This window comes from Perca fluviatilis, chromosome 4, assembly GCF_010015445.1.
Source record: "Perca fluviatilis chromosome 4, GENO_Pfluv_1.0, whole genome shotgun sequence".
NCBI lineage: Eukaryota > Metazoa > Chordata > Actinopteri > Perciformes > Percidae > Perca > Perca fluviatilis.
Window position 1 is genome coordinate 35,899,864 of NC_053115.1, and position 22,601 is coordinate 35,922,464.

At 41.2% G+C, this 22,601-nt stretch overlaps 9 non-coding genes across 9 annotated transcripts; all 9 read right to left on the bottom strand.

Moving 5' to 3' along the window:
• Positions 1-8,572: 8,572 nt before the first annotated feature.
• trnac-gca lies at positions 8,573-8,644 on the bottom strand. Its single transcript has one exon. It is a non-coding gene; the product is annotated as a tRNA-Cys (tRNA).
• A 1,189-nt stretch (positions 8,645-9,833) lies between these two features.
• Positions 9,834-9,905, bottom strand: trnac-gca. The gene has a single exon. It is a non-coding gene; the product is annotated as a tRNA-Cys (tRNA).
• Positions 9,906-11,086: 1,181 nt separating this feature from the next.
• trnac-gca lies at positions 11,087-11,158 on the bottom strand. Its single transcript has one exon. It is a non-coding gene; the product is annotated as a tRNA-Cys (tRNA).
• A 1,180-nt stretch (positions 11,159-12,338) lies between these two features.
• On the bottom strand, positions 12,339-12,410 carry trnac-gca. The gene has a single exon. It is a non-coding gene; the product is annotated as a tRNA-Cys (tRNA).
• A 1,193-nt stretch (positions 12,411-13,603) lies between these two features.
• trnac-gca lies at positions 13,604-13,675 on the bottom strand. Its single transcript has one exon. It is a non-coding gene; the product is annotated as a tRNA-Cys (tRNA).
• A 2,457-nt stretch (positions 13,676-16,132) lies between these two features.
• trnac-gca lies at positions 16,133-16,206 on the bottom strand. The gene has a single exon. It is a non-coding gene; the product is annotated as a tRNA-Cys (tRNA).
• Positions 16,207-17,400: 1,194 nt separating this feature from the next.
• Positions 17,401-17,472, bottom strand: trnac-gca. Its single transcript has one exon. It is a non-coding gene; the product is annotated as a tRNA-Cys (tRNA).
• A 1,181-nt stretch (positions 17,473-18,653) lies between these two features.
• Positions 18,654-18,725, bottom strand: trnac-gca. The gene has a single exon. It is a non-coding gene; the product is annotated as a tRNA-Cys (tRNA).
• A 1,190-nt stretch (positions 18,726-19,915) lies between these two features.
• Positions 19,916-19,987, bottom strand: trnac-gca. Its single transcript has one exon. It is a non-coding gene; the product is annotated as a tRNA-Cys (tRNA).
• Positions 19,988-22,601: the final 2,614 nt, after the last annotated feature.

Sequence of the window (22,601 nt, forward strand, 5' to 3'; positions counted from 1 at the left end):
CTGACATGTTGTCATCGGCTTGTCCGCTACCAATCGAAAGCTTAGAAGCTAGGGAATACGATGACGGCCACATCGATCATGTAGCAAGCTGGGCAGAGAAGCTAGCGACGATGACAAGTGCGGAAATGGAAAACGCGTTTTTCCGTTGTGATTCGGCCAGAAACTTCAACATTGTGAGGCGAACAGATCGTTTTGGAATATAAAGCTTGGATATTACATTTCCTTGGACTTTTGTGGATTTATGAAAATCAAGTTTTGGCCAAAATACCACTGTGTTGCTGAAAGGACAACTAAATCAGGTATGGATGCACTCTCGACACCTGCGCAGATTATGGCTAAATTGTTTTATTGTAAATTGTTTACTTTGTAACAGTTGTGTAACTGCTATAAATCATCGTATGCTTTGTATGTTAATGCTTAAGTTAATCATTAGAGGCTAAGCTTTCAATTGGTGTGTCGCATGGCTGTATATTTTGAATATTTAATGCTTTAAAGTTATAAAAACGCGAATGAGTGGAAGTTTTATCGAGGTTACAGCGACGCAGTGTCCCGTCAACGGGGCAGTGATCCGAGAGGTTGATCCATATATAAGGCGCTCCGGATTATAAGGCGCACTGTCGTTTTTTGAGAAAATTAAAGGCTTTTAAGTGCGCCTTATAGTGCGGAAAATACGGTAAGTGTACTAGTTATGCAAGGCTGACACACTGTCCACCTGGTAGTACAATGCAGAAGCCGTCCAGTAAGATGGTCCCGGTCCGGGGTGAAGAGCCAACTTCAAATCGACGGGTCACAGCACCAATGTGACGGGTCACAACTGTGTGTGATGAAATGCAGCTCCACACTACTGTCGCTTCTACACATCACAGGCGGCCAGGTGGATTACAGGGGGTCTTTATTGCTCCATATTTTCCTTATCGCTCTGTAACACAGTACAGCAGTGGTATGTCAATCGCATTGGTCTCAGGATAACAGTCACTGCGCTTCCCGCATCACTGTGTGTGATCTCATAACAAAAATAATAATAATAATAACAAAAGAAATTATACTAACTGGATGTGATCGTATAGTGGATATTACCTAATGTATTATAATACAGTACAATGCTTAGGGTACAATGTATTCACATTTGCCCAATCAAATATACCTCCATATGTACTGACATTATATTGTGTGAAAACACCACCCAGTAATCCATTTTATAATACAGGAAAAGGCAGAAAAACCTCATTAACCATTTAGCATGAGGTGAGCATAAACACAGCACAGGTATACATCATACACACCTAATCAACAGGCTGCTTCACTAACTATGAGCAGTTAAAACAGTTAAAAAGAGCTGCTCACGCAGACAAACAATAATTTGCAATGAAACATCATGAAAACTAACACAGAAATGCGTAGAATATTACCTGTAACACAGTACAGCAGTGGTATGTGGATTTAGTCTGAACAAAACACGGAACAGATGCAAATGATTATGCTAGGCTAACACTGACAATGTACGTTTCAGTAGGTCTCTAAAATATCATTTTAAAGACTAGATAGCTTATAGTCTGGGCTCAAGACAGTTAGCAAACGTCAATATATGTACATTACATGGTAAAATACAAAGTATGAACATTTGAAATCTCACAAAATTAGTAATTATCCCGGACCATGCGGGAGAACGTGACCTACCACTGCGCTTCCCGCATCACTGTGTAGTTCCGTAAACACCGACCCACAATGTTATAACCACCACCGTGCCAATAGGTGGCACTGTTGCCCCGCTTTTGCCATAATTAAAACAAGTATATTCTACTCCGTTACACATATATAATCAGTGGTTTTGTCACCAGCAACAACACGTTGCTCAGTTTTGTTCCTGTAAGTTATGCACCGTAATACGTTTAAAAAAATCTGCGGAATACTACGGAAGTGACGTAGTACGTACCGCTCGGCAGATAGGAAAGATAAAAATTAAAAATATTCGTAATATTGATGTTTTTGTCTAGCGTTGTATTTGAGGATTTAAACAATACAGATAATAATAATAATAAAATACAGTTTAATGTATTTTTCTCATGTACCGTTTGCTCGGTTGGCCAGCAGGCGGCAATGTGAACTGGAATGAAGCCCATTCACGTCAGACAGCAGAAAAAAACATAGACGGTAAAATAAATGGACACTGCGACGCCATATACTTTGACGGAGACCAGTGAAGTCACTTTTCCGGTCATGGCTGAGCGTGCTGTGCAGCCTCAAACTGAGCTTAACGACGTAGATGTGACATGAGCAACCTGTCTGAAAGTTGTAAGTCTTCTGGTAGCTGTGCCAAGAGAAATCTCAATCATTCTGAATCTTGCAGAGACGGAGAGCGTAGGTATATGTAAGGAGATAACATAGGCACAGGCTAATTATTGCTACTAACTAACTAACTAAAATGCTAGTTAACATTAGTAATTAAACTTAAACAGCTAATGTAAGTCGAAACTGCCTGCCAGCTTCATCTGACTATACGATAATTTCTCTACCGTGCGACAGAAAGTCGCGTGGTTATGACACAATTGTTATTTTTTACAAAAATGGTTGCTACGGGGCCATAATGTGAGATACAAGGTAATGGAGCCTTTTATATATTGTCGTGTTTCCTAAGAAATAAACAATGGACAAAAAGACTCTTCAAACGCTTCAGATGTAAAGTTATTCACTGTCAAAGTGACGCCAAAATGAATGGGAGTCAATGGTTGAGAGCTTTCCAGCCATGTGTTTGCTATACTCCTACGACAATGTTTTAATTTTTACTTATCATGCAATACTTTATTGTCCCCAGAGGGATATTTGCCTTGAGTTCAAATGTTTCACACATAACATTTGACATATTGTTTTATCATACAGCTGACCTATAATTACAATAAAAACCAACATAAACAAAGTGATATGTATCCAGACTGAAGCATATCACACAGCCACAATCTATTGCTCATCTTTTACAAACAGTGACAAGAGCAACCTACACACAACCCTATATGCATTATATCATGAAGCTATTGCACAACCCCTGCAGCCTCAAGCAACATTATTTAAAGTTTTAATTGAGATAGGTCCAAATTAGGCCTATAGTTTAGAAATATTTAGTTTGCATTGGGGTACCCTATATCTTCTGCCAGAGGGTAAGAGCTCATACTTAGCATGGAGAATAAAGATAGATCAGACCATATTCTCTATGCTTGCCTGGAGAGACTGGTTTCCAGTGGTGGAGTGGCAATCGGGAGAGCCGGGACTTTTTCCGGTGGGCCAGTCTGATAATAGTTATAAATTGCAAGTTCTTAGCAACACCATCCGGCAGCCTGATGTGCGGCCGCTGCCAGCGAGGGCCGGTCTGATAATAGTTATACATTGCAAGTTCTTAGCAACGCTGCCCGGCTGCTGCCTGGCCGCTGCTTAACCCATACGGCAGGCCGCAGCATCCTCTTATTTCAATACAAACACAGGCTAATCAGAAAGCACTGTCACAACCATGTCTAGGATTTTCAGAAATATAGGGGGATAAGTGAGTGGCCCCTCCCCAAATGGCATAGCCCTGGTCGGCTGATGACGTAAAGCCATCGAACACCTCTTTTTTTCTTTGTCACGTTTGGAAGTCGGTAAGATTAACAGACAGTGTGTGAGTCTAATGATGGAAAGCCAAAAAAGAAAAGGGAAAGGTGGCGTTGAGATGATCAGACTCAAAAGGAAAAAAAGGGATGCTGTGCTGTGTGTTGTTCATTCATTCACCATCCGAACATTCATTTAAATCAAACTTAGTCCCACACATAAATATGCTCATGTTTTTTCCCTTTAGTCTTTGCTATTAACATTCATCAACCACAAAATTAGAAAATTGCGTTTTGTTTAAATAACGATGCATGTTAAATAAAAAAAATGCTTCTCTCTTCAAAACAAATGCAAATTACTCAAACAAGCCATGAGGCTGTATTTCTAAACACTCAACTGTAGGTTTTTTATATAGTATATATAAGTCAAATCAAAGTGCTTAGCATAAAACACTATTTTTATTTGTATTTTTATTGTATAAATTCTCATGTACAACGTGCAACATTCTTTAACAGACAAGGGGCAGTAATTACTACGTCACTTCAGATTTTTTTAAGATCTCGGCTTTGAATGCGTCCAGCTCGGCCCATATCGTATAGTGTTCTGTCATAGAGCATACTGTAATATTTCATCGGTAATAAGACCGAAATAATATTATTTAAATAAAGAAATGAATACCATGATAACATCTAAATAAATCTTGATAGATGTAGTGTTATAGTTTTAAAAATATCAATAAACAAACACCATCTTCCCTGGCAATAAGATCAAAATAATAACAATAAAATAAAATAATACATATAATCCATGATAAGATCTCGTTAATAAATGCTGATTAAAATTAATCGTGATTAAATTACGTGAAGGGGCCGTGTTCTTCCTTTCGTCTATATCCGACGGTGAGGGATTAACATGAATGTCTATCCAACGGACCCCCACGTCGAAAAACAACGCAAAAGGTATACCTCTTTCCTTCGAACTTGACGCCAGGGTCCTTGACCATGCGTCAGACATTTGATGAGTAGGGAGTGAGACTGTGTTGCTGGAGAAGAGGGAGACTTCTCTGGACATATCTCCTTTGGAGGAGCTGGAAGAGAGACTTGTGGATGAGAGGGAGGCTTCTCCACGACTCGCTCTTGATAAAGAGGTTGACACTTTCCCAAATGATGTGACTGAGGACACATACAGAAAAGAGGAAACCCTGGTTCAGGACTCTGCCGTGGAGGATATGGAATATGAAGTGCAGTTTGGTGCATCCAGCCAGGCTCGCATTAAACTGGAAGAGGGACTCATAGAAGAGAAGGAGTCTTCCCTAAATTTCCCTTCCTCCGAGGAGCTGGAAGAGGGATCATGGAAGAGAGTAAAACTTCTGCACAAGTCTCTCTTGATAAAGAGGTTGACACTTTGCCAAAGGATGTGACTGAGGACACAAACAGAAAAGAGGAAACCCTGGTTCAAGACTCTGCTGTCCAGAATATGGAACAAAAAGTGCAGTTTAGTGCATCCAGCCAGGCTCACATTAGGCTAAAAGGAGTTCCACCCAAAATGGGGGGAGGATACGCGTAAAGTGCGCCTAATTATATATTCCACAGTATTTACAAAGACATAAGAGCGTGCCTCTATTCTGCGGGGGAAATTCTCCGCCTCTTAAAAGCAGGTCTAAACCAGGAAGCGCGTTTTCCTGTGTGTAAAAATGTAGCTTATTCATTGGCAGCAGACTAAAAACTAAATTAAAAAAAGCGTCTCCATGTCTGTTCCATTTTTGATAAACAATTTTGCGATTATTTATCTATATAACACTTTCTTTAATGACTTAACCCCATCGGTTGGGTTGACATATAAATTATATAAACATATGTATACATACATAATAATACAATAAAACAATAGTATCATAACAGACCACACATACCTTAATTCTCTACAGAGATCTCAGCAGTATGCCGTTGTTCTATATCTATGGTCCACACCTTCCACCTTTTTTTCCGAGGGTGTGGATGTTCTGCCCTGTAATATGTTCAGGTTTGTTTGTTACTTCATGCACTAATAGGTCAATTTCATCGTCACTAAATTTAAGCTTGCGCTTTTTTTTTCCTGCAGGAAGATCTATGATAGATACATGTGGGCCCATTCTTTGCTCTTTTAAAGATTTTTTTTTTGGGGGGCTTTTCCCTTTATTTGACAGTGACAGTGGATAGACAGGAAAGGTGGAAGAGAGATGGGGGATGACACGCAGCAAAGGGCTGCAGGCTGGACTCAAACCCGGGCCACTGCAAAGGACTCAGCCTACATGGGGCGCATGCTCTTACTGGGTGAGCTACTACAGCAGAAATACATGGACCATAAGCACAACACATCTGCCGCAGCATGTCCACAGCAGAGAACATCCATTATGATTACATAAAGCTGCACAGACCACAGAAGCGCTGCTCATCTCTATTTTTGAGCCTGAATCATAGACTGTAAACGTTACGTTAAGGTCAAAGAACTTCAAACTAAATGTAGAAATATTATTGCACATCTAAACTTTGCGTGCCTACACTTAAAATTACTTTCGGGGCTAAAGCCTCGGAAAAATTACTTGACGATGCCGATGCCTGTGCCCAACAAGTCTGAGTACAAGTTTTCATGTCTTTTTTTTTCCAGTATCCAAAACTCTTCTCCTGTATGAAAGGCAGCTAACTTAAGTTGGTATTTTCATCTTCCATAGAGCACATCTTGTGCAGTCAACCTAAGTTCATGTTACAATAATTAACCTACTGTGCAGGGCGTCAAGCAGGACCACGGCAGCAGCTGCTACCACAATCCAGATGCTACCACAATCCAAGGAAAGAAGAGAAGAGAGGAGCTTAGTGTGTCATAGGAAGTCCTCCGGCAGTCTAAACCTAAAGCAGCTTAAATAAGTGCTGGTCCGTTTTGTGGGCATTAAAGGATATATCCTGATCCAGTGCTGCTACAAGTTAGTAAGAGCCCCATGCTTGAAGGTGGGAATCAAACACAACCAATTGTATTCTTATTTTCCAGTATCAACAACTCATCTTGTGTATGAAAGGTAACTAAAAGAAGTTGGTATTTTCATCTGCGATAGAGCATATCTGCTATGGTCAACCTAAATTAAAGTTAATAACACTGGATTTCAACACTGAGGAGAGAGAATGTGGTCCACACAATTCTGCATAGCTTGAAGCATCTGGCCAGTTATGTGGGCATTAACCCTGTGTATTATTTGATCTTATTTTATAAATATTAATACAATTATGAATTTGATAACTTTATCAAATTGAATAAATAGTAAATGGGGCATGACTCTGAACTCAGTGAACAATAACTGAACTTTGGCTACTGTCTCAAAAGGGTTGTTCTCTTAAAAATACTAATATTAATAGACTTAATTAATTATTCTCATATTTATAAAGTGAACAGTGAAGGAGTGAATCTGAGCACTGACCTGCACAACCAGCTGTTATTACAACATATACAACAATAATCACAGACAACTTCTCTTTAAAGTATAATAGAATGTATTTACTTTTACTAATACAGATAATAAAAAATAAATAATTCTTTAATCAAAACACATCTATTATCCTGCTACAACTATAACAAAGGCAAAACAAGCAAGCCTATGGTGTGAGGTTGTGTGTGTGTGTGTGTGTATGTGTGAATGAATGAAATTAATGAATGAGGAAGAGGGAGGAAAGAGAGATAGAGAGGGAGGAAGATGGCTGTTGATAATGTGGGTGGCTAAGCCACACAAGTGTCCAAGATGGCGGAGGAAGCCACGAGACTTGAAATTGAGATTCTTTGAAATTGAACCATTGTTGCAGACAGAGTAAACAAAATGACTAATGTGGCACCAAGATGACGTGGAGTGGAGTTGAGCTGAGTTTCCAATGGAAAGCCAGTATCTGGATTAAAAATTAAAGGTAACACCTAGGTATGAACCTCAGTGTTTTTTTTTGGCACCTGTAGGCTTGGATAGGCTGTGTTTTCTACATGTAGGCCTTTCCTTTGTTAAAGGAGGCCACATGACTGCAGAGTGTTCTTTGTTTAAAAAGCTAACATTGTTCAGGTTCCAATAGTCCTCCATTTGGTCTAAAGAGTAGGGTGTAGGCCACGATCTGTAGAGCAATTCATGGGTTACGCAATCCATACATTCCTGGGAATGGTAAAAAAGGTTCAGAGTTCATAGTGTTCACACAGGTTAACTGAGGCTATAGTGTCCGGGCAGACATTGGGGCAACATCTGGGAAGATGACTTTTAATTACAGCCAAACATCATGACATGATTCAAAACCCAAGAAAATATACTTTTCAAAGATAACTACAGGATGCCTTACTGTGCTGCTGGAGGCCATGGCAACGCCATCCCGAGTAAGTATAATTTCAGACAATGAGCTTCGGAGGTGTTGGGATAATTGTTTTCTGAATTTAACATCAGAATCACCCTAGTCTCACTTTGACACAACATCCACACACTGCGGAGTGGAGAAGGGTCTGGCTAGTCCACATAGCATTCAAGGGTAGGAGAAAAACGTGCTCTGGTTTTTTGGCATTTCTTTAAACCAATCACAATCGCCAAGCATCACACGGAGCTTGTGTGAGGGAAAACTCAGGACAGATAGTTCCATAGTACCATGCCGAAATCTGAGGAGCAGTTAACCATAGTCCTGATAAATCCACCAGAGTTTAAAATTCCAACACAAAGAAAGGACATACCGGACATCCGGCAGAAAATTCAGTACTAGGATCATACAAATGTAGTCCACACAGCCATCCTGCATAACTCAACGCTTCTACGTACTTGTGTGGATCATGCTTGTGCATAGCTCTGAGCTTATAAGTATGTGTACTTAGGAAGACAATGTTTCTACCCTATTCCAGTTTTGCTCCCCTATGCAAACTCTGTACATATTAGGAAGAGCTCCATACATGAAGGTGGGAATCAAAGATGACCACTATCACCAAGGTAACAGCCTGCACAACACCCTTTTATAGGGGGTACCCAGATTTGAACTGGGGACTTCTTGATCTGCAGTCAAATGCTCTACCACTGAGCTATACCCCACATGCCATGTGCTGAATATGCTTATTGTGCAGCAAAACAATGGCTGGTCCTCCACCGTGTGGTTAAAATCACGGTCTGTGCCCACATCTGATTAAAAGTTTTCATGACCTTTTTAAAGTATCCAATACTCATCTCCTGTGTCAAGGGCAACTAAAAGAAGTATGCCTTGTCATCTTTGATAAAAGCACATCTGAATTCATGTTAATTACAATGAATGTCAACACTAAGGCAGAAATGTGGTCAACACAACGATCCTGCATAGCTCAAAGCATCTACGTATGTGTACTTATGTGGACCAAGTTTCTGCCCTAGCCCGATTTTGCTCACCTACGTAAACTCCAAACCAGTATTTTTAATGTCAAATCATAACATAAATTATCTCAGGACATTTTACAGATAGTGAAGGTCAAGACCACACTCTGTAATTGACAGAAACCCAACAATTCCCACAAGAGCATGCATTTGGTGCGACAGCTAAAGGTAATAGAACTTTTACTTATAAAAGTAGTAGTAGTAGTAGTGCACGGCGTAGCAGGGCCTTCAAGCAGGACCACGGCAGCAGCTGCGAACCCGATTCAGGTGCCACCACAATCCAAGAATTCTGAGGGGGAGAAAGCACAAGGACTCCAGACAAGAAGCTCAGTTAGTTACATGCATTAATGGTCATGATCACACACAGATGGAGAGGAGGAGGAGAGAGGTGCTCAGTGTGTCATAAGAAGTCCCCCGACAGTCTAAACCTTTAGCAGCATTACTTAGGGCTGGTCCATTATGTTGGCGTTAAAGCATATATCCCGAGTTAAGATAAGTCAGAGATTCCTTTCAGTGCTGCTGAAGGCCAGGGCAACACCAACCAGAGTAGCTACGTTTATCTTTAGTTAATACATGTTGGAGGTGTTTGGGGTAATGTTTATTTGAGTTTACTATAAGGAACTCGTAGGTCATCCAAACATGGTCCATAAAACCATCCTACATTGCTCAAAGCTTCTACCTACACTTAGGTGGATCATGCTTCTGCCTTACCTTTAAGCTATTTTTTGTTGAATTTTCGAGGACCATGTTTCTGCCCTATTCCAGTTTTCCTCACTCATGCAAACTCTATACAAGTTACTGAGACCCTAATGCTTAAAGGTGGGATTCAAAGACAACCAGTATTACAGAGATGACTGCCTGTCCATATCATTTGTGTAGGGGGCACCCAGAGTTGAACTGGGGACCTCTTGATCTGCAGTCAAATGCTCTACCACTGAGCTATACCCCCACATACCATGTGCTGAATATGCTTATTGTGCAGCAAAACAATGGCTGGTCCTCCACCGTGTGGTTAAAATCACGGTCTGTGCCCACATCTGATTAAAAGTTTTCATGACCTTTTTAAAGTATCCAATACTCATCTCCTGTGTCAAGGGCAACTAAAAGAAGTATGCCTTGTCATCTTTGATAAAAGCACATCTGAATTCATGTTAATTACAATGAATGTCAACACTAAGGCAGAAATGTGGTCAACACAACGATCCTGCATAGCTCAAAGCATCTACGTATGTGTACTTATGTGGACCAAGTTTCTGCCCTAGCCCGATTTTGCTCACCTACGTAAACTCCAAACCAGTATTTTTAATGTCAAATCATAACATAAATTATCTCAGGACATTTTACAGATAGTGAAGGTCAAGACCACACTCTGTAATTGACAGAAACCCAACAATTCCCACAAGAGCATGCATTTGGTGCGACAGCTAAAGGTAATAGAACTTTTACTTATAAAAGTAGTAGTAGTAGTAGTGCACGGCCTTCAAGCAGGACCACGGCAGCAGCTGCGAACCCGATTCAGGTGCCACCACAATCCAAGAATTCTGAGAGGGGAGAAAGCACAAGGACTCCAGACAAGAAGCTCAGTTAGTTACATGCATTAATGGTCATGATCACACACAGATGGAGAGGAGGAGGAGAGAGGTGCTCAGTGTGTCATAAGAAGTCCCCCGACAGTCTAAACCTTTAGCAGCATTACTTAGGGCTGGTCCATTATGTTGGCGTTAAAGCATATATCCCGAGTTAAGATAAGTCAGAGATTCCTTTCAGTGCTGCTGAAGGCCAGGGCAACACCAACCAGAGTAGCTACGTTTATCTTTAGTTAATACATGTTGGAGGTGTTTGGGGTAATGTTTATTTGAGTTTACTATAAGGAACTCGTAGGTCATCCAAACATGGTCCATAAAACCATCCTACATTGCTCAAAGCTTCTACCTACACTTAGGTGGATCATGCTTCTGCCTTACCTTTAAGCTATTTTTTGTTGAATTTTCGAGGACCATGTTTCTGCCCTATTCCAGTTTTCCTCACTCATGCAAACTCTATACAAGTTACTGAGACCCTAATGCTTAAAGGTGGGATTCAAAGACAACCAGTATTACAGAGATGACTGCCTGTCCATATCATTTGTGTAGGGGGCACCCAGAGTTGAACTGGGGACCTCTTGATCTGCAGTCAAATGCTCTACCACTGAGCTATACCCCCACATACCATGTGCTGAATATGCTTATTGTGCAGCAAAACAATGGCTGGTCCTCCACCGTGTGGTTAAAATCACGGTCTGTGCCCACATCTGATTAAAAGTTTTCATGACCTTTTTAAAGTATCCAATACTCATCTCCTGTGTCAAGGGCAACTAAAAGAAGTATGCCTTGTCATCTTTGATAAAAGCACATCTGAATTCATGTTAATTACAATGAATGTCAACACTAAGGCAGAAATGTGGTCAACACAACGATCCTGCATAGCTCAAAGCATCTACGTATGTGTACTTATGTGGACCAAGTTTCTGCCCTAGCCCGATTTTGCTCACCTACGTAAACTCCAAACCAGTATTTTTAATGTCAAATCATAACATAAATTATCTCAGGACATTTTACAGATAGTGAAGGTCAAGACCACACTCTGTAATTGACAGAAACCCAACAATTCCCACAAGAGCATGCATTTGGTGCGACAGCTAAAGGTAATAGAACTTTTACTTATAAAAGTAGTAGTAGTAGTAGTGCACGGCCTTCCTCAAGCAGGGAACGCAGTAGCTAACCCGATTCAGGTGCCACCACAATCCAAGAATTCTGAGAGGGGAGAAAGCACAAGGACTCCAGACAAGAAGCTCAGTTAGTTACATGCATTAATGGTCATGATCACACACAGATGGAGAGGAGGAGGAGAGAGGTGCTCAGTGTGTCATAAGAAGTCCCCCGACAGTCTAAACCTTTAGCAGCATTACTTAGGGCTGGTCCATTATGTTGGCGTTAAAGCATATATCCCGAGTTAAGATAAGTCAGAGATTCCTTTCAGTGCTGCTGAAGGCCAGGGCAACACCAACCAGAGTAGCTACGTTTATCTTTAGTTAATACATGTTGGAGGTGTTTGGGGTAATGTTTATTTGAGTTTACTATAAGGAACTCGTAGGTCATCCAAACATGGTCCATAAAACCATCCTACATTGCTCAAAGCTTCTACCTACACTTAGGTGGATCATGCTTCTGCCTTACCTTTAAGCTATTTTTTGTTGAATTTTCGAGGACCATGTTTCTGCCCTATTCCAGTTTTCCTCACTCATGCAAACTCTATACAAGTTACTGAGACCCTAATGCTTAAAGGTGGGATTCAAAGACAACCAGTATTACAGAGATGACTGCCTGTCCATATCATTTGGTGTAGGGGGCACCCAGAGTTGAACTGGGGACCTCTTGATCTGCAGTCAAATGCTCTACCACTGAGCTATACCCCCACATACCATGTGCTGAATATGCTTATTGTGCAGCAAAACAATGGCTGGTCCTCCACCGTGTGGTTAAAATCACGGTCTGTGCCCACATCTGATTAAAAGTTTTCATGACCTTTTTAAAGTATCCAATACTCATCTCCTGTGTCAAGGGCAACTAAAAGAAGTATGCCTTGTCATCTTTGATAAAAGCACATCTGAATTCATGTTAATTACAATGAATGTCAACACTAAGGCAGAAATGTGGTCAACACAACGATCCTGCATAGCTGCACTAACGTACGTATTGTACTTATGTGGACCAAGTTTCTGCCCTAGCCCGATTTTGCTCACCTACGTAAACTCCAAACCAGTATTTTTAATGTCAAATCATAACATAAATTATCTCAGGACATTTTTACAGATAGTGAAGGTCAAGACCACACTCTGTAATTGACAGAAACCCAACAATTCCCACAAGAGCATGCATTTGGTGCGACAGCTAAAGGTAATAGAACTTTTACTTATAAAAAGTAGTAGTAGTAGTAGTGCACGGCTTAGCAGTGCCTTCAAGCAGGACCACGGCAGCAGCTGCGAACCCGATTCAGGTGCCACCACAATCCAAGAATTCTGAGAGGGGAGAAAGCACAAGGACTCCAGACAAGAAGCTCAGTTAGTTACATGCATTAATGGTCATGATCACACACAGATGGAGAGGAGGAGGAGAGAGGTGCTCAGTGTGTCATAAGAAGTCCCCCGACAGTCTAAACCTTTAGCAGCATTACTTAGGGCTGGTCCATTATGTTGGCGTTAAAGCATATATCCCGAGTTAAGATAAGTCAGAGATTCCTTTCAGTGCTGCTGAAGGCCAGGGCAACACCAACCAGAGTAGCTACGTTTATCTTTAGTTAATACATGTTGGAGGTGTTTGGGGTAATGTTTATTTGAGTTTACTATAAGGAACTCGTAGGTCATCCAAACATGGTCCATAAAACCATCCTACATTGCTCAAAGCTTCTACCTACACTTAGGTGGATCATGCTTCTGCCTTACCTTTAAGCTATTTTTTGTTGAATTTTCGAGGACCATGTTTCTGCCCTATTCCAGTTTTCCTCACTCATGCAAACTCTATACAAGTTACTGAGACCCTAATGCTTAAAGGTGGGATTCAAAGACAACCAGTATTACAGAGATGACTGCCTGTCCATATCATTTTGTGTAGGGGGCACCCAGAGTTGAACTGGGGACCTCTTGATCTGCAGTCAAATGCTCTACCACTGAGCTATACCCCCACATACCATGTGCTGAATATGCTTATTGTGCAGCAAAACAATGGCTGGTCCTCCACCGTGTGGTTAAAATCACGGTCTGTGCCCACATCTGATTAAAAGTTTTCATGACCTTTTTAAAGTATCCAATACTCATCTCCTGTGTCAAGGGCAACTAAAAGAAGTATGCCTTGTCATCTTTGATAAAAGCACATCTGAATTCATGTTAATTACAATGAATGTCAACACTAAGGCAGAAATGTGGTCAACACAACGATCCTGCATAGCTCAAAGCATCTACGTGTGTACTTATGTGGACCAAGTTTCTGCCCTAGCCCGATTTTGCTCACCTAGTAAACTCCAAACCAGTATTTTTAATGTCAAATCATAACATAAATTATCTCAGGACATTTTACAGATAGTGAAGGTCAAGACCACACTCTGTAATTGACAGAAACCCAACAATTCCCACAAGAGCATGCATTTGGTGCGACAGCTAAAGGTAATAGAACTTTTACTTATAAAAGTAGTAGTAGTAGTAGTGCACGGCGTAGCAGGGCCTTCAAGCAGGACCACGGCAGCAGCTGCGAACCCGATTCAGGTGCCACCACAATCCAAGAATTCTGAGAGGGGAGAAAGCACAAGGACTCCAGACAAGAAGCTCAGTTAGTTACATGCATTAATGGTCATGATCACACACAGATGGAGAGGAGGAGGAGAGAGGTGCTCAGTGTGTCATAAGAAGTCCCCGACAGTCTAAACCTTTAGCAGCATTACTTAGGGCTGGTCCATTATGTTGGCGTTAAAGCATATATCCCGAGTTAAGATAAGTCAGAGATTCCTTTCAGTGCTGCTGAAGGCCAGGGCAACACCAACCAGAGTAGCTACGTTTATCTTTAGTTAATACATGTTGGAGGTGTTTGGGGTAATGTTTATTTGAGTTTACTATAAGGAACTCGTAGGTCATCCAAACATGGTCCATAAAACCATCCTACATTGCTCAAAGCTTCTACCTACACTTAGGTGGATCATGCTTCTGCCTTACCTTTAAGCTATTTTTTGTTGAATTTTCGAGGACCATGTTTCTGCCCTATTCCAGTTTTCCTCACTCATGCAAACTCTATACAAGTTACTGAGACCCTAATGCTTAGTTAAAGGTGGGACAAGACAACCAGTATTACAGAGATGACTGCCTGTCCATATCATTTGTGTAGGGGGCACCCAGAGTTGAACTGGGGACCTCTTGATCTGCAGTCAAATGCTCTACCACTGAGCTAACTATACCCCACATACCATGTGCTGAATATGCTTATTGTGCAGCAAAAAAATGGCTGGTCCTCCACCGTGTGGTTAAAATCAGCGGTGCCGTGCCCACATCTGATTAAAAGTTTTCATGACCTTTTTAAAGTATCCAATACTCATCTCCTGTGTCAAGGGCAACTAAAAGAAGTATGCCTTGTCATCTTTGATAAAAGCACATCTGAATTCATGTTAATTACAATGAATGTCAACACTAAGGCAGAAATGTGGTCAACACAACGATCCTGCATAGCTCAAAGCATCTACGTATGTGTACTTATGTGGACCAAGTTTCTGCCCTAGCCCGATTTTGCTCACCTACGTAAACTCCAAACCAGTATTTTTAATGTCAAATCATAACATAAATTATCTCAGGACATTTTACAGATAGTGAAGGTCAAGACCACACTCTGTAATTGACAGAAACCCAACAATTCCCACAAGAGCATGCATTTGGTGCGACAGGCAAAGGTAATAGAACTTTTACTTATAAAAGTAGTAGTAGTAGTAGTGCACGGCCTTCAAGCAGGACCACGGCAGCAGCTGCGAACCCGATTCAGGTGCCACCACAATCCAAGAATTCTGAGAGGGGAGAAAGCACAAGGACTCCAGACAAGAAGCTCAGTTAGTTACATGCATTAATGGTCATGATCACACACAGATGGAGAGGAGGAGGAGAGAGGTGCTCAGTGTGTCATAAGAAGTCCCCCGACAGTCTAAACCTTTAGCAGCATTACTTAGGGCTGGTCCATTATGTTGGCGGTGTAAAAAACATATATCCCGAGTTAAGATAAGTCAGAGATTCCTTTCAGTGCTGCTGGAAGCCCAGGGCAACACCAACCAGAGTAGCTACGTTTATCTTTAGTTAATACATGTTGGAGGTGTTTGGGGTAATGTTTATTTGAGTTTACTATAAGGAACTCGTAGGGGTCATCCAAACATGGTCCATAAAACCATCCTACATTGCTCAAAGCTTCTACCTACACTTAGGTGGATCATGCTTCTGCCTTACCTTTAAGTTTATTTTTGTTGAATTTTCGGAGGACCATGTTTCTGCCCTATTCCAGTTTTCCTCACTCATGCAAACTCTATACAAGTTACTGAGACCCTAATGCTTAAAGGTGGGATTCAAAGACAACCAGTATTACAGAGATGACTGCCATATGTCCATATCATTTGTGTAGGGGGCACCCAGAGTTGAACTGGGGAGCCCTCTTGATCTGCAGTCAAATGCTCTACCACTGAGCTATACCCCCACATACCATGTGCTGAATATGCTTATTGTGCAGCAAAACAATGGCTGGTCCTCCAACCGTGTGGTTAAAATCACGGTCTGTGCCCACATCTGATTAAAAGTTTTCATGACCTTTTTAAAGTATCCAATACACTCATCTCCTGTGTCAAGGGCAACTAAAAGAAGTATGCCTTGTCATCTTTGATAAAAGCACATCTGAATTCATGTTAATTACAATGAATGTCAACACTAAGGCAGAAATGTGGTCAACACAACGATCCTGCATAGCTCAAAGCATCTACGTATGTGTACTTATGTGGACCAAGTTTCTGCCCTAGCCCGATTTTGCTCACCTAACGAACACCCAAACCAGTATTTTTAATGTCAAATCATAACATAAATTATCTCAGGACATTTTACAGATAGTGAAGGTCAAGACCACACTCTGTAATTGACAGAAACCCAACAATTCCCACAAGAGCATGCATTTGGTGCGACAGCTAAAGGTAATAGAACTTTTACTTATAAAAGTAGTAGTAGTAGTAGTGCACGGCGTAGCAGGGCCTTCAAGCAGGACCACGGCAGCAGCTGCGAACCCGATTCAGGTGCCACCACAATCCAAGAATTCTGAGAGGGGAGAAAGCACAAGGACTCCAGACAAGAAGCTCAGTTAGTTACATGCATTAATGGTCATGATCACACACAGATGGAGAGGAGGAGGAGAGAGGTGCTCAGTGTGTCATAAGAAGTCCCCCGACAGTCTAAACCTTTAGCAGCATTACTTAGGGCTGGTCCATTATGTTGGCGTTAAAGCATATATCCCGAGTTAAGATAAGTCAGAGATTCCTTTCAGTGCTGCTGAAGGCCAGGGCAACACCAACCAGAGTAGCTACGTTTATCTTTAGTTAATACATGTTGGAGGTGTTTGGGGTAATGTTTATTTGAGTTTACTATAAGGAACTCGTAGGTCATCCAAACATGGTCCATAAAACCATCCTACATTGCTCAAAGCTTCTACCTACACTTAGGTGGATCATGCTTCTGCCTTACCTTTAAGCTATTTTTTGTTGAATTTTCGAGGACCATGTTTCTGCCCTATTCCAGTTTTCCTCACTCATGCAAACTCTATACAAGTTACTGAGACCCTAATGCTTAAAGGTGGGATTCAAAGACAACCAGTATTACAGAGATGACTGCCTGTCCATATCATTTGTGTAGGGGGCACCCAGAGTTGAACTGGGGACCTCTTGATCTGCAGTCAAATGCTCTACCACTGAGCTATACCCCCACATACCATGTGCTGAATATGCTTATTGTGCAGCAAAACAATGGCTGGTCCTCCACCGTGTGGTTAAAATCACGGTCTGTGCCCACATCTGATTAAAAGTTTTCATGACCTTTTTAAAGTATCCAATACTCATCTCCTGTGTCAAGGGCAACTAAAAGAAGTATGCCTTGTCATCTTTGATAAAAGCACATCTGAATTCATGTTAATTACAATGAATGTCAACACTAAGGCAGAAATGTGGTCAACACAACGATCCTGCATAGCTCAAAGCATCTACGTATGTGTACTTATGTGGACCAAGTTTCTGCCCTAGCCCGATTTTGCTCACCTACGTAAACTCCAAACCAGTATTTTTATTTTCAAATCATAACATAAATTATCTCAGGACATTTTACAGATAGTGAAGGTCAAGACCACACTCTGTAATTGACAGAAACCCAACAATTCCCACAAGAGCATGCATTTGGTGCGACAGCTAAAGGTAATAGAACTTTTACTTATAAAAGTAGTAGTAGTAGTAGTGCACGGCCTTCAAGCAGGACCACGGCAGCAGCTGCGAACCCGATTCAGGTGCCACCACAATCCAAGAATTCTGAGAGGGGAGAAAGCACAAGGACTCCAGACAAGAAGCTCAGTTAGTTACATGCATTAATGGTCATGATCACACACAGATGGAGAGGAGGAGGAGAGAGGTGCTCAGTGTGTCATAAGAAGTCCCCCGACAGTCTAAACCTTTAGCAGCATTACTTAGGGCTGGTCCATTATGTTGGCGTTAAAGCATATATCCCGAGTTAAGATAAGTCAGAGATTCCTTTCAGTGCTGCTGAAGGCCAGGGCAACACCAACCAGAGTAGCTACGTTTATCTTTAGTTAATACATGTTGGAGGTGTTTGGGGTAATGTTTATTTGAGTTTACTATAAGGAACTCGTAGGTCATCCAAACATGGTCCATAAAACCATCCTACATTGCTCAAAGCTTCTACCTACACTTAGGTGGATCATGCTTCTGCCTTACCTTTAAGCTATTTTTTGTTGAATTTTCGAGGACCACGTTTCTGCCCTATTCCAGTTTTCCTCACTTATGCAAACCCTATACAAGTTACTGAGACCCTAATGCTTAAAGGTGGGATTCAAAGACAACCAGTATTACAGAGATGACTGCCTGTCCATATCATTTGTGTAGGGGGCACCCAGAGTTGAACTGGGGACCTCTTGATCTGCAGTCAAATGCTCTACCACTGAGCTATACCCCCACATACCATGTGCTGAATATGCTTATTGTGCAGCAAAACAATGGCTGGTCCTCCACCGTGTGGTTAAAATCACGGTCTGTGCCCACATCTGATTAAAAGTTTTCATGACCTTTTTAAAGTATCCAATACTCATCTCCTGTGTCAAGGGCAACTAAAAGAAGTATGCCTTGTCATCTTTGATAAAAGCACATCTGAATTCATGTTAATTACAATGAATGTCAACACTAAGGCAGAAATGTGGTCAACACAACGATCCTGCATAGCTCAAAGCATCTACGTATGTGTACTTATGTGGACCAAGTTTCTGCCCTAGCCCGATTTTGCTCACCTACGTAAACTCCAAACCAGTATTTTTAATGTCAAATCATAACATAAATTATCTCAGGACATTTTACAGATAGTGAAGGTCAAGACCACACTCTGTAATTGACAGAAACCCAACAATTCCCACAAGAGCATGCATTTGGTGCGACAGCTAAAGGTAATAGAACTTTTACTTATAAAAGTAGTAGTAGTAGTAGTGCACGGCGTAGCAGGGCCTTCAAGCAGGACCACGGCAGCAGCTGCGAACCCGATTCAGGTGCCACCACAATCCAAGAATTCTGAGAGGGGAGAAAGCACAAGGACTCCAGACAAGAAGCTCAGTTAGTTACATGCATTAATGGTCATGATCACACACAGATGGAGAGGAGGAGGAGAGAGGTGCTCAGTGTGTCATAAGAAGTCCCCCGACAGTCTAAACCTTTAGCAGCATTACTTAGGGCTGGTCCATTATGTTGGCGTTAAAGCATATATCCCGAGTTAAGATAAGTCAGAGATTCCTTTCAGTGCTGCTGAAGGCCAGGGCAACACCAACCAGAGTAGCTACGTTTATCTTTAGTTAATACATGTTGGAGGTGTTTGGGGTAATGTTTATTTGAGTTTACTATAAGGAACTCGTAGGTCATCCAAACATGGTCCATAAAACCATCCTACATTGCTCAAAGCTTCTACCTACACTTAGGTGGATCATGCTTCTGCCTTACCTTTAAGCTATTTTTGTTGAATTTTCGAGGACCATGTTTCTGCCCTATTCCAGTTTTCCTCACTCATGCAACCTCTATACAAGTTACTGAGACCCTAATGCTTAAAGGTGGGATTCAAAGACAACCAGTATTACAGAGATGACTGCCTGTCCATATCATTTGTGTAGGGGGCACCCAGAGTTGAACTGGGGACCTCTTGATCTGCAGTCAAATGCTCTACCACTGAGCTATACCCCCACATACCATGTGCTGAATATGCTTATTGTGCAGCAAAACAATGGCTGGTCCTCCACCGTGTGGTTAAAATCACGGTCTGTGCCCACATCTGATTAAAAGTTTTCATGACCTTTTTAAAGTATCCAATACTCATCTCCTGTGTCAAGGGCAACTAAAAGAAGTATGCCTTGTCATCTTTGATAAAAGCACATCTGAATTCATGTTAATTACAATGAATGTCAACACTAAGGCAGAAATGTGGTCAACACAACGATCCTGCATAGCTCAAAGCATCTACCTATGTGTACTTATGTGGACCAAGTTTCTGCCCTAGCCCGATTTTGCTCACCTACGTAAACTCCAAACCAGTATTTTTAATGTCAAATCATAACATAAATTATCTCAGGACATTTTACAGATAGTGAAGGTCAAGACCACACTCTGTAATTGACAGAAACCCAACAATTCCCACAAGAGCATGCATTTGGTGCCAAGAACAGCAAAAGGTAATAGAACTTTTACTTATAAAATAGTAGTAGTAGTAGTGCACGGCGTAGCAGGGCCTTCAAGCAGGACCACGGGGGGCTGCGAACCCGATCAGTTGCCACCACAATCCAAGAATTCTGAGAGGGGAGAAAGCACAAGGACTCCAGACAAGAAGCTCAGTTAGTTACATGCATTAATGGTCATGATCACACACAGATGGAGAGGAGGAGGAGAGAGGTGCTCAGTGTGTCATAAGAAGTCCCCGGCAGTCTAAACTTTTAGCAGCATTACTTAGGGCTGGTCCATTATGTTGGCGCGTTAAAGCATATATCCCGAGTTAAGATAAGTCAGAGATTCCTTTCAGTGCTGCTGAAGGCCAGGGCAACGCCAACCAGAGTAGCTACGTTTATCTTTAGTTAATACATGTTTGAGGTGTTTGGGGTAATGTTTGTCTGAGTTTACTATAAGGAACTTGTAGGTCATCCAAACATGGTCCATAAAACCATCCTACATTGCTCAAAGCTTCTACCTACACTTAGGTGGATCATGCTTCTGCCTTACCTTTGTAGGAAAAAAGCGACCGATTCTACTCTTGCTCAAAAAGCCAGAGTCTTTTAAGAACCACCGGTCACTTCTCAAAGTTTCCCCTTTTCTTATTGTGTTCGTTGAAAGGCAGACCAAGAAATGAATACTCAGGATTCGTTCAGTTAAACTATAACAATCTTTAGTAAAATGATATTGCAAACAGATCTTTCATATGCATATGGATCAGCCGCTCCTTCGAGACTTTCTCTCCTAGCCACCAACAAAGTCTTTCCGGGTCTGACACCGGACCTTCCTTTTCCCTATTCTTTTATTCATCTTCAGGTTCCTCCTTCCGCCATTGCGTGTGGGCCGCCAATTGGTTGGATATCACTCAGACTTTCTGTCTCCGAGAAGATAGAGAAGTTGCGCGCTAGAGATTGTCTGTTCCTTTAAGAGATTTCATTAGGTGCATTCTGTTCCAATTGTTTATTAAACAAAACAGGAGCACTTTTGCTCCACTAAATTTGAACCCGTCTTATCTTACACATGCCAGACAGGAGGAGACAGCGAGGCCATCCCAGGCTACAGGACATTCTTATTCTAAACCCAATATATTTCTACACCCTCTTTTTCCACAGCAACACGCTGTGGAACATAATCCTAATATTGGTAAAACAAAATAATGGGATCCCTCTTTCGAGACCTACGTATGACTTACTGGCAATTTAGTAATCAATAATAAGCAATCAAAAGTTAACTGTGATAGTAGATATCATGACAGAGCGGTGTGGTGCGTGGGTCTTATATGTAGATTTTAGCTCCTAATGTAAGCTGCATAATCCATTGCTCTTTCTATGACTATACCAATGGTTACAATTATTTTTGTGGAAATCCCTAAACATCGTGTATCATGCAAACTTCAAACAAACATCTTTTGTAATTATTGTAATTAATTAAAAATTGTAAAATCATACTTCAACCCTATGTCTTACTTAAGGCTATATTGACTATGGGCTGATTTTCAGCGCCCCACAATATCTGTGAAACAAATAAGGGAATCTCTGACAGCAGATAAGAAGATAGAAAAACAGTTGGAGATAGGAAACGGGGACTCAGGGAGAGGGGGGCACTGGGTGGTGATTGTGAGTAATTTAGACCCAGCGTGACTATACTCCTTCCTCCTCCTCGTCGGAGGAAGTGCCAGCCTCGTCAAAATAGTTCCCATAGTTGGCAGGGTGAGTAAACTCTGTCATGGCTAACATCTAATAAACCGGGGGAGCACCCTCTTTTGATAATGCCGTTACTATCAGTCTATTGATTAGAGTTCTGAGACAGGGGACAAATTATATAAAAAATATATTTAGTTTTTCTCAGCATTATTTTTAAAATTTCTACTCAACTGTATTTTTGATTGATTTTTTAACACTTTACTTTTGATTTCTCACAATTTTCATCAGCTTTTGGCATTTGGAAAAACATCTTTCTTAATTAATAGGAAAACTATCGTTTAAATATCCCTCAGATAAAGGCAAGCAGTAGGTCCAATATAATTGACTTCTGATTGAAAGTAACTGTTAAATTTAACTCCTATAAAATCTATCAATAGGAAACCCATTATCCTAAT